Here is a 9,533-nt window from a genome sequence, read left to right on the forward strand (position 1 = left end):
CGACATTTGAAATTTGGCACCGCGGCGATCTCGGATACGGTGCGAGGTGTTGTTTGGCCTGGCCGTAGTGAGTTTCTTTATGTGCACCATTTAATTCTGCATGTTTTCATATAATACATGATGATTATGTTGAGTTTATGGCTGAAAGCTTGTTATATTCAATAGCGACATTTGAAATTTAAGCGGCAATCTCGGATCGGACGCAGGGCGCTGTTTTGGCCCGGCCGTAGTGAGTTTCTTTATGTGCACCATTTAATTCTGCATGTTTTCATATATAATACATGATGATTATGTTGAGTTTATGGCTGAAAGCTTGTTATATTCAATAGCGACATTTGAAATTTGCGCCGCGGCGATCTCGGATACAGCAGAGGGCGCTGTTTTGGCCCAACCGTAGTGAGTTTCTTTATGTGCACCATGTAATTCTGCATGTTTTCATATATAATACATGATGATTATGTTGAGTTTATGGCTGAAAGCTTGTTATATTCAATAGCTACATTTGAAATTTAGCGGCGGAGCATCTCGGACACAGCAGAGGGCGCTGTTTTGGCCCGGCCGTAGTGAGTTTCTTTATGTGCACCATGTAATTCTGCATGTTTTCATATATAATACATGATGATTATGTTGAGTTTATGGCTGAAAGCTTGTTATATTCAATAGCGACATTTGAAATTTAGCGAGCGTGGCGATCTCGGATACGGAGCTGGGTGTTGTTTTGGACTGGCCGTAGTGAGTTTCTTTATGTGCACCATTTAATTCTGCATGTTTTCATATATAAAAATGATGATTATGCTGAGTTTATGGCTGAAAGCTTGTTATATTCAATAGCGACATTTGAAATTTGGCGAGCGTGGCGATCTCGGATACGGCGCAGGGTGTTGTTAAGGTTTTTCATTATCAGTTATCGGTTATCGGGAATAAGGTTTTCTGTTATCGTGCCCTGCTATGGCGGAGACGCTGTCTTTCTCCTCAGTCTGAAGCTAGCCAGCACTGTGAGTGGAACGTTTCTCTGGAATACACACTGCATTTTGACCCCTACTATGGCACCCAAGCATCCTTCCACTTCGTCCAGTGACATAAGAACATAGGAGTCTGCACGAAGCAGCTCCTCTGAACCTTGGCTCCCGTGTATCTAACCCTACCTAATATCGCTGTCCATGACGCATCAACAAAGTGATGGTGGTGAGTGTGAGGACGTGTTTTTGTTGTGTCAGTGACTTACAAATGTAATGTAGCAATTCTTTCTTTAGAAAACTTTAACTTAACCCGGTGGTGGCAGGGATCATGTTTCTTAATGGTCCCTCCAAGCAAGAAAAATGAGAAAAATCACCCTCACACAAATCATTTCATTTTATATATCAAAGCATTTGTGATCAGTTTGTGTGTGTTACTTTCTCTCTGTCAAAGGCTGTAAATAAGGCAAAAAGTAAGCAGAAAAATATATATCTACCCTTGCAGGTGAAAATATAGCCTGTTAGCTTTTGAGACCAAACCATGTAGTGAGCCTCCTCCTCCCTGCTGGCTAGGCTTCCTTTTAATATGTATTTCCACACATGATGCAGCCAATATTAGGAGTCTTTTCACACCAATATTTACTGTATAATGATGACTTGACTCCTGCATTAGCACCGGTGAGTGAGTTAGGGCTTAGGAACTTTGATGCCAGGATTGAGGTGACTTATTCCTGGGTTTAAACTTATACAAAATCAGGTTAGCAACATGTCTGTGGTAAGTCCCTTGTACAATAAGAAATATTACTTTCCTCTCTGTCAAGGGCTGAATAAATAAATCAAATTAATCTAACTATCTTATAAAGCAAACCAATCTTGCATGCATAATATGTATCCAGTGTGTAGTAAGCACTTTGGCAAACATATATCATGCATCCTATGCTTAACACGGTAGCTGCGGGGATCATGTTTCTTACCCGGTAGCAGCGACGGGCCAAATTTGTGGCTTTACCGTGTAGCAGCAATGGAACAAATTTGTGGCTTTACCGTGTAGCAGCAATGGGCCAAATTTGTGGCTTTACCGTGTAGCAGCGACAGGCCAAATTTGTGGCTTTACCGTGTAGCAGCGACGGGCCAAATTTGTGCCATGATTTAAACCCCCCAAAATAGATGATATGTAAACTGATCACAAATGCTTTGATATGTATTATGAAATGGTTTGTGTGAGGGGTGATTTTTTCTCATTTTTCTCGCTTGGGGGACCATTAAGAAACATGATCCCCACTGCTACAACCACTGGGTTAAAAGGCCTTTCCCTCTAAGCAAGGGGATGTACTGAACATTTTACAACACAATGGGTTACTAAGTGAGCTGCTGAACATTTTACAGCTCAATATAACGGGTTCACCCTTTGGGGGCTTCTGGCGGGGGTAATGAAGGCAGGGCAGGAAGTGAGTAGAGAAAGCTTACCTATTTCTCCAAGCTGCTGAAAAGCTTGTTGGTGAAGAATTACTTGTCGGTGAAGAGACTGTTGTTGAGGTGAGGAGTGCCCTGTGTTATGGCACCTCCCAGCACTGCTACACCAACCTGCAAATATGTGTCCACTCTCAAAGTCTTGTACCGGGAAAGACAGCATGGGATAATATATTATGAAATCTCTCTCTATCAAGGGCTGTATAATTAAGATAATTAATTGATACTCTCTCTCTATTTGTTTTTTTACATACTTTTCTTCCTCTACCCTCCCTCTCTCTCTCTCTCTCTCTCCCCCCTCATAACTCTATACATACAGCCAGGCCTATACTTTGAGGCAGTGCCAACCACTGCACCACGAAGCCACCCCCCAAAAAAAACTATATGGAACTCAATATTCCATTAATTTCATAAAATATGTCCTTTCTGTTGAATATTGATATCTGAAACAGTTGGCAACATTAGCACAAGAGAACTCACTAAACTCAGTACATGTATTTTCCACCAGTTGGTCAGTCACAGTCAGTGCCTCCTCAGTCTGCTTTTGTGAGATTACCAGCTCAGTGGCATCTACGTGTATGCTTGTTAAGTCCTGTTGCTTTCTTTGCTTTACCAGAGACATACAAAGTGAGATTCAAAGGGTTAACCTGAATAAGGGTTTTCCTGCAGCTGATCAGCTGGCAGACCAAAGCTTACTAACCTATCTTTTTAAAATTCCCTCAGTGTTGGAGGAAAGGCAAGAGCAGGACTTTAGCAAGTACAATAACTTTATATCGAGAGTTCAAAACTTTAAATAGTGAGTTCAAGGATTAATTCATATCAATTGTCAAAGCCTACTTATAAATTTATAATAATGTAGGATTCTTGTTGTTTTGTGGTATATACCTTGAAGAGAATAAATGAATCATTGCAAATGAATACGTTGTTTTCCTTTACCATCTTTGGAGCACACCATTTAACTCATGGAATACTTTTACTAAAAAAAATAAAAAAATAAAAATAAAAATCATGATTTTGTTTGGTGATAACAATCATGATTTTTAAGTAAAGAAATCAAAGATTTAATCATCTGATTAAATCAATTTGATTTAATCATTGCCAACCCTGCTTAGGCGATTATTTTTTTAGTGACAAATTTTGCTATTATCCAGAAAGCTACATATTCAAGGCACTGTACAGGGGATCCTCAGCTATGATGCCCTCCACCTATGACTATTTCAAGGTTATGACACAACCCACAAATTATTAAGTTTGGAAAGTTTGGTTTTGTGGGCAGCACAACATCTGTGGTCATATGCCGGAGAGAGACAGGAGGGGGAAGGAATTATAGGAGAAGGGAACAGGGCCCAGGAGACGGGACACAGCCCCCGATTAATACCTGGTACACTGCTGGGTGGACAGGGGCTATGTAGGGTATCGGAAAAGCCGCCCAAATTTTTCCACTCCGCCTGGGAATCGAACCCGGGCTCTCTCGGTTGTGACCCGAGTGTGCTAACCACTGCACCACAAAGCCCCCCTGCAAATATGTGTCCACTGTCAAAGTCTTGTATTGGGAAAGACAGCACTGGATAAGATATTTTACAGTCTCTCTCTATCAAGGACTGTAAATTAACCCTTTGGTTGCTAAATATATTATATATAAAGCATTTGTGATCAGATTATGTATCATCTATTTTGGGGGGTTTATATCATGGCACAAATTTGGCCCGTCACTGCTACACGGTAAAGCCACAAATTTGGCCCGTCGCTGCTATATGGTTAAGCCACAAATTTGGCCCGTCGCTGCTATATGGTTAAGCCACAAATTTGGCCCGTCGCTGCTATATGGTTAAGCCACAAATTTGGCCCGTCGCTGCTATATGGTTAAGCCACAAATTTGGCCCGTCGCTGCTACACGGTAAAGCCACAAATTTGGCCCATCGCTGCTACACGGTTAAGCCACAAATTTGGCCCGTCGCTGCTATATGGTAAAGACACAGGTTTGGCCCATCGCTGCTACATGGTAAAGCCACAAATTTGGCCCGTCACTGCTACACGGTAAAGACACAGGTTTGGCCCGTCACTGCTACACGGTAAAGACACAGGTTTGGCCCATCACTGCTACACGGTAAAGCCACAAATTTGATGTGTCGCTGCTACCGAGTTAAGAAACATGATCCCCACAGCTACCGGGTTAACCGTACCTGCCGTGCACTCTACTACCACAATGAAATAAAACAAATATATACTGCGTTGCACCCCAAGACAATATTTTAAAAGGCGGGGAGTATGGAGATGACCGTAGCCACCTCTCCCGCCAGTGACATCAACGGCAGTGTGGTGAGAGGCCTATCCTGCCTATTTATCCTAAACAAGTGGGTGTTATTCCAGAAAAAACACCCAAGTCTCATCACTTCACACTTATTTATATATTCAAGGGCTGAAAAATATCGGAAACATTAACAAAAACAATGCCCGGTCACCACTAAGTTATCCTAACCTTGGATAACTTAGATTTTAACGCAACCTCCTGTGAGAGCAAGATAAAAATTGACAGACAAAATAGGTCAATTCCGGCCCTTACGGTACCATGAGCAGACCTCCAGAATAACACCCGATGGTCTAGGATAAAAAAGTTGGAAAATTTCATTTAGTTGGCGCAACATCTGTGGTCATATGCCGGAGAGAGACAGAAGGGGAAGGAATTATAGGAACACAAAGGAACACAAAGGAAGAACAAACAACAGCAGACCTGCTGGTCCTTACGAGGTTGTTTCATACAAGCTACACAAACAATCTAATCAAAGGTGGAAGATGAAGGACAGCAAAGTAGAAGGCTCCTGACCCCCATCCCTCCAGCCAAAGCTGGCAGGAAAGGAAAAAGAACCATGCAGCATGGAAAAACTGCATGGAATTTATGTAGGAAAGAGGAAAGAACTACCATTACTGCTACCACTAACCGGGCAATAAAAGCGGACAAGGACACCAGTATTCGAAAGAACTTAACGTTATTACGACAATGAGTAATATCTTAGTTGCTGGTTGGATTCAAAACACTTGTCTAATCTATTCTTGAAGTCCGTAACTGTTGTACTATCAACGACATCACAAGGTAGAGAGTTCCAAACATTAACAACTCGATTGAAGAAGAAGTGTTTAGCTTCGTGCGACGAGAATCTTTTACCACTTATCTTCAAATTGTGATTTCTTCTTGTTCTATTTGATCGATCAATTGTAAAGTAATCTTCCGCATTAATATCACTGAATCCTTTGAACATTTTAAACACTTCTATTAGATCACCTCGCATTCTTCGTTTTGATAGGCTGAATAAATTTACTTCTTTAAGCCTTTGTTCATATGACAAATTTCTCAACCTAGGAATCATCTTTGTTACTCTTCGTTGGACCTGTTCCAACTTTTCTATGTCTTTTCTGTAGTAGGGAGACCAAACTGTACACAGTACTCTAGACGGGGTCGAACCAACGAATTATACAGTTTTAATATTTTTCCGATTTATTATTAAAGACTCGTCCGATGAAGCCAACCAATTTGTTTGCAGTTTTAACTACCTCTGAACAATGCTGACCGGGCTTTAAATCGCTTGATATAGTGATTCCAAGATCCTTTTCTTTACTTACTGCAGAAAGTTGTTGGCCATTCATTACGTACCGAACGCGATTGTTATTTTTTCCGATGTGCAACACTTTACATTTCTCAACGTTAAATTTAATTTGCCATTGACTGGCCCAACGTGCAAGTCGATCTCAATCTGATTGTTATGCTTCTTCGTCGAGTGTCGCAGTTACTTTACTAGCAATTTTTGTGTCATCAGCAAATTTTGATACTTTGCAAGTGAGCCCATCATCGATATCATTAACATAAATTAAGCAGAGCATGGGGCCAAGCACTGATCCTTGAGGTATGCCGCTTCTGACGTCGAGCCAGTTAGATGTAACACCATTTAGAACTACTCTCTGTTTCCGCTCAGAGAGCCAGTCCACAAGCCAATTGTGAATGTTACCCGAGATACCGTGCGCCAATAGTTTGCTGAGCAATCGTTGGTGGGGGACCTTATCAAATGCCTTTTGAAAATCCAGATATATGATATCTACTGATCTGCTTTCATTGAACACCTCAAAAATATAATGAAAAAAAATCAAGTAAGTTAGTTAAACACGAACGTTTACTACGGAAGCCATGTTGCGAATTATTTATCATATTATTTTCTTCGAAAATTTCACCATATTGTCGCGAATGATAGTCTCCATTAACTTACAAACAATCGATGTCAGGCTAATTGGTCGATAGTTTCCTGGATGAGACTTGTCCCCCTTTTTGAAAATTGGTGTGACATTTGCAAGTTTCCAATCTGACGGAACTTTTCCAGCTGTTAAAGATTTATTGAATATGATGGAATAGATAGGAATGGAATGGAATGGAAGGGAAGAGAAGGGACAGGAAGGGATGGGAATGGAAGGGAAGGGAAGGGATGGGAATGGAAGGATGGGAAGGAAAGGATTGGATGGGATGGGATGAGAAGGTAAGGGATGGGAAGGGAAGGAAGGATGGGAAGGAAGAGAAGGATGGAAGGGAAGAGAAGGGATGGGAAGGAAGAGAAGGATGGGAAGGGAAGGGTAGGGAAGGAATGGGAAGGAAAAGGAAGGGATGGAAAGGAAGGGTTGGGAAAGGAAGGAAAGGAAGGGAAAGGATTGGATGGGATGGGATGAGAAGGTAAGGGATGGGAAGGAAGGAAGGGATGGAAGGGATGAGAAGGATGGGAAGGAAGAGAAGGGATGGGAAGAGAAGATGGAAGGGAAGAGAAGGGATGGGATGGGAAGGAAGAGAGGGTTAGGGAAGGGAGGGAGGAAGGGAAGGGAAGGGAAGGAAGGGAAGAGAAAGGTTAGGAAGGGAAGGGATGGAAGGGAAGAGAAGGATAGGAAGGAAGGGATGTAAAGGAAGGCATGGGAAGGGATGGGATGGGAAGAAATGGAGTATGATATTCCCAAACACACACACACACACACATATACACTCACTCACCCACCCAGATACATACATATTCAAAGTGTGTGTGTGTGTGTGTGTGTGTGTGTGTGTGTGTGTTATGCTCCTGAGACTTCCATATAGTTGTGTGTCACTTTCATGAGGTGCTTTTCCTACTAGTGTTTTTAGGGCGAGTCCATTCAAGGCACCTGTGTACCACCCCATACAAGCTCGAAGTCTTGACAAATGTGTGTTTTTAGCTTCATGGTACAGAGGAAGGGTCACACTACCACCAGGGTCATAAACTACCCAAGGAGATGCCCCAAACTCCTATGAAAGTCTTGACAAATGTGTGTTTCTTTAGGTTCATGGTACAGAGGAAGGGTCACACTACCTCCAGGGTCATAAAACTACCCAAGGAGATGCCCCAAACTCCTATGAAAGTCTTGACAAATGTGTGTTTCTTTAGCTTCATGGTACAGAGGAAGGGTCACACTACCACCAGGGTCATAAAACTACCCCAGGAAATGCCCACAACTCCTACGAAAGCCTTGTCAAATATGTGTTCTTGGGCGGCGAAATGTCTCATAATACGACCCTAAGAGCCACCTTGCCACCAGGGTCTGACCACCAACTGACTCCAAACCAACCCACTCCTCTCTTTGAACCCAGTCATGATTAGGACCACCCTATATATGGCAGGACTTCACTATTCTGTACAACTGCTCCCACAACATGTCACGCTTGATGGCAGAGTCCCTTTCATATGACAACTCTGCCCTGCACTGTGACCTGACATTGTACCGAGGGCAGCTGTGGCAGGAACTAACAGGAAGGAGAGAAGACTGAGAGCTGGAAATGGAAATAAAAAGACTGAGAATTTTGCACAAAAGGAACAATTGCAGGAAGAAAATTGGTGCAAGAAGATGAACAAGGAAAATAGTTATAAAGTTAACAACACTCACCATTTGATTCCTGTGTGTCCCTTCATCCTCCTCCTCCTCCTCCTCTTGTTCTTCCTCCTCTTCTTCTTATGTCTGCAAAGTCAGTTAGGAATGAGAACTGTATAAACACTGAGTCAGGACGAAGTATGGGGCCATCCAGTACCCCTTAAAGCTAATGATACATATATTGAAAACCTTACCATCTATATATAGGGAGAGTTATCACCTTCATATCACAGGTAAAACTCCAGAAATACACCCACCCACTACCAGTGACAATGGAGCAGTGCAAAGCCTGCCCCATTTTACCAAGGCAACCTGACCAAATCTAACCTAACCATTGAGTAAATAGAACGTTAAATGGTAAAAAGCGCTCAAAATAACGGAAAAGATGAATAAAAGATGAATTAATCTAACCTAACCACATCTGATTTCTGGAAAACACGCAAATAGTTAGGATAAATGTATAAATAATTAGGCTACCCTTTCTTCAATAATCCCTTAATGATAACAAATACTCTAACCTATCACTGCCGCTGCCGATGTCAATGGAGGTGGAATTGGTGGAGTGGACATGGCGGCTGACCCCAATCACTGCTGAGGGTCTAACACCATCATCACCACCACCACCATCAACACTGCCATCACCATCACTGCCATCACCACCATCATCACCACCACCACCAGCAACACTGCCACCACCATCACTGCCATCACCATCACCACCACCATCACCACCGCCGTCATCATCACCACCAACACCTGTCACCACTGCCGTCATCACCACCACCACCATCACCACCGCCGTCATCACCACCACCACCATCACCACCACCACCATCACCACCGCCGTCATCACCACCACCACCATCACCACCACCACCATCACCACCGCCGTCATCACCACCACCACCATCACCGCCGTCATCACCACCGCCGTCACCACCACCAACACCATCACCTGTCGCCACCACCGCCGTCACCACCATCACCACCACCACCACCATCACATGAAACAGATTTTCCAATTTTCCCCTATTTCCACGCCCTGATTTCCTGTCCCTGCACACTAAAATAAGGGCAAAGGATCCACCTACCTTCCCACAGCATGGCGCTTCCGGGCACTTTATAATAACCTAAAAAAACAAGAAAAATACAGCGCTGTCTCGGCAGCCTTCACAGACGACAGGGAAAATGGAG

The 9,533-nt window shown here is 43.0% G+C and overlaps 1 long non-coding RNA gene across 2 annotated transcripts in view; it reads right to left on the bottom strand.

Moving 5' to 3' along the window:
- The window catches only part of LOC126989709 (uncharacterized), a 21,823-nt gene extending 12,290 nt beyond the window's left edge, over nt 1-9,533 (bottom strand). Inside the window, exons 1-2 of one of the 2 annotated variants that reach the window (XR_007743626.1) lie at nt 9,431-9,533; nt 2,424-2,540 (exon numbers count right to left, since the gene is read on the bottom strand). This is a non-coding gene — a long non-coding RNA (uncharacterized LOC126989709). Of the gene's footprint in view, nt 1-2,423; nt 2,541-8,354; nt 8,386-9,430 lie in introns of those variants that run through there. The other variant, XR_007743627.1, reaches the window with a different exon arrangement.

Source organism: Eriocheir sinensis, unplaced genomic scaffold, assembly GCF_024679095.1.
Source record: "Eriocheir sinensis breed Jianghai 21 unplaced genomic scaffold, ASM2467909v1 Scaffold1270, whole genome shotgun sequence".
NCBI lineage: Eukaryota > Metazoa > Arthropoda > Malacostraca > Decapoda > Varunidae > Eriocheir > Eriocheir sinensis.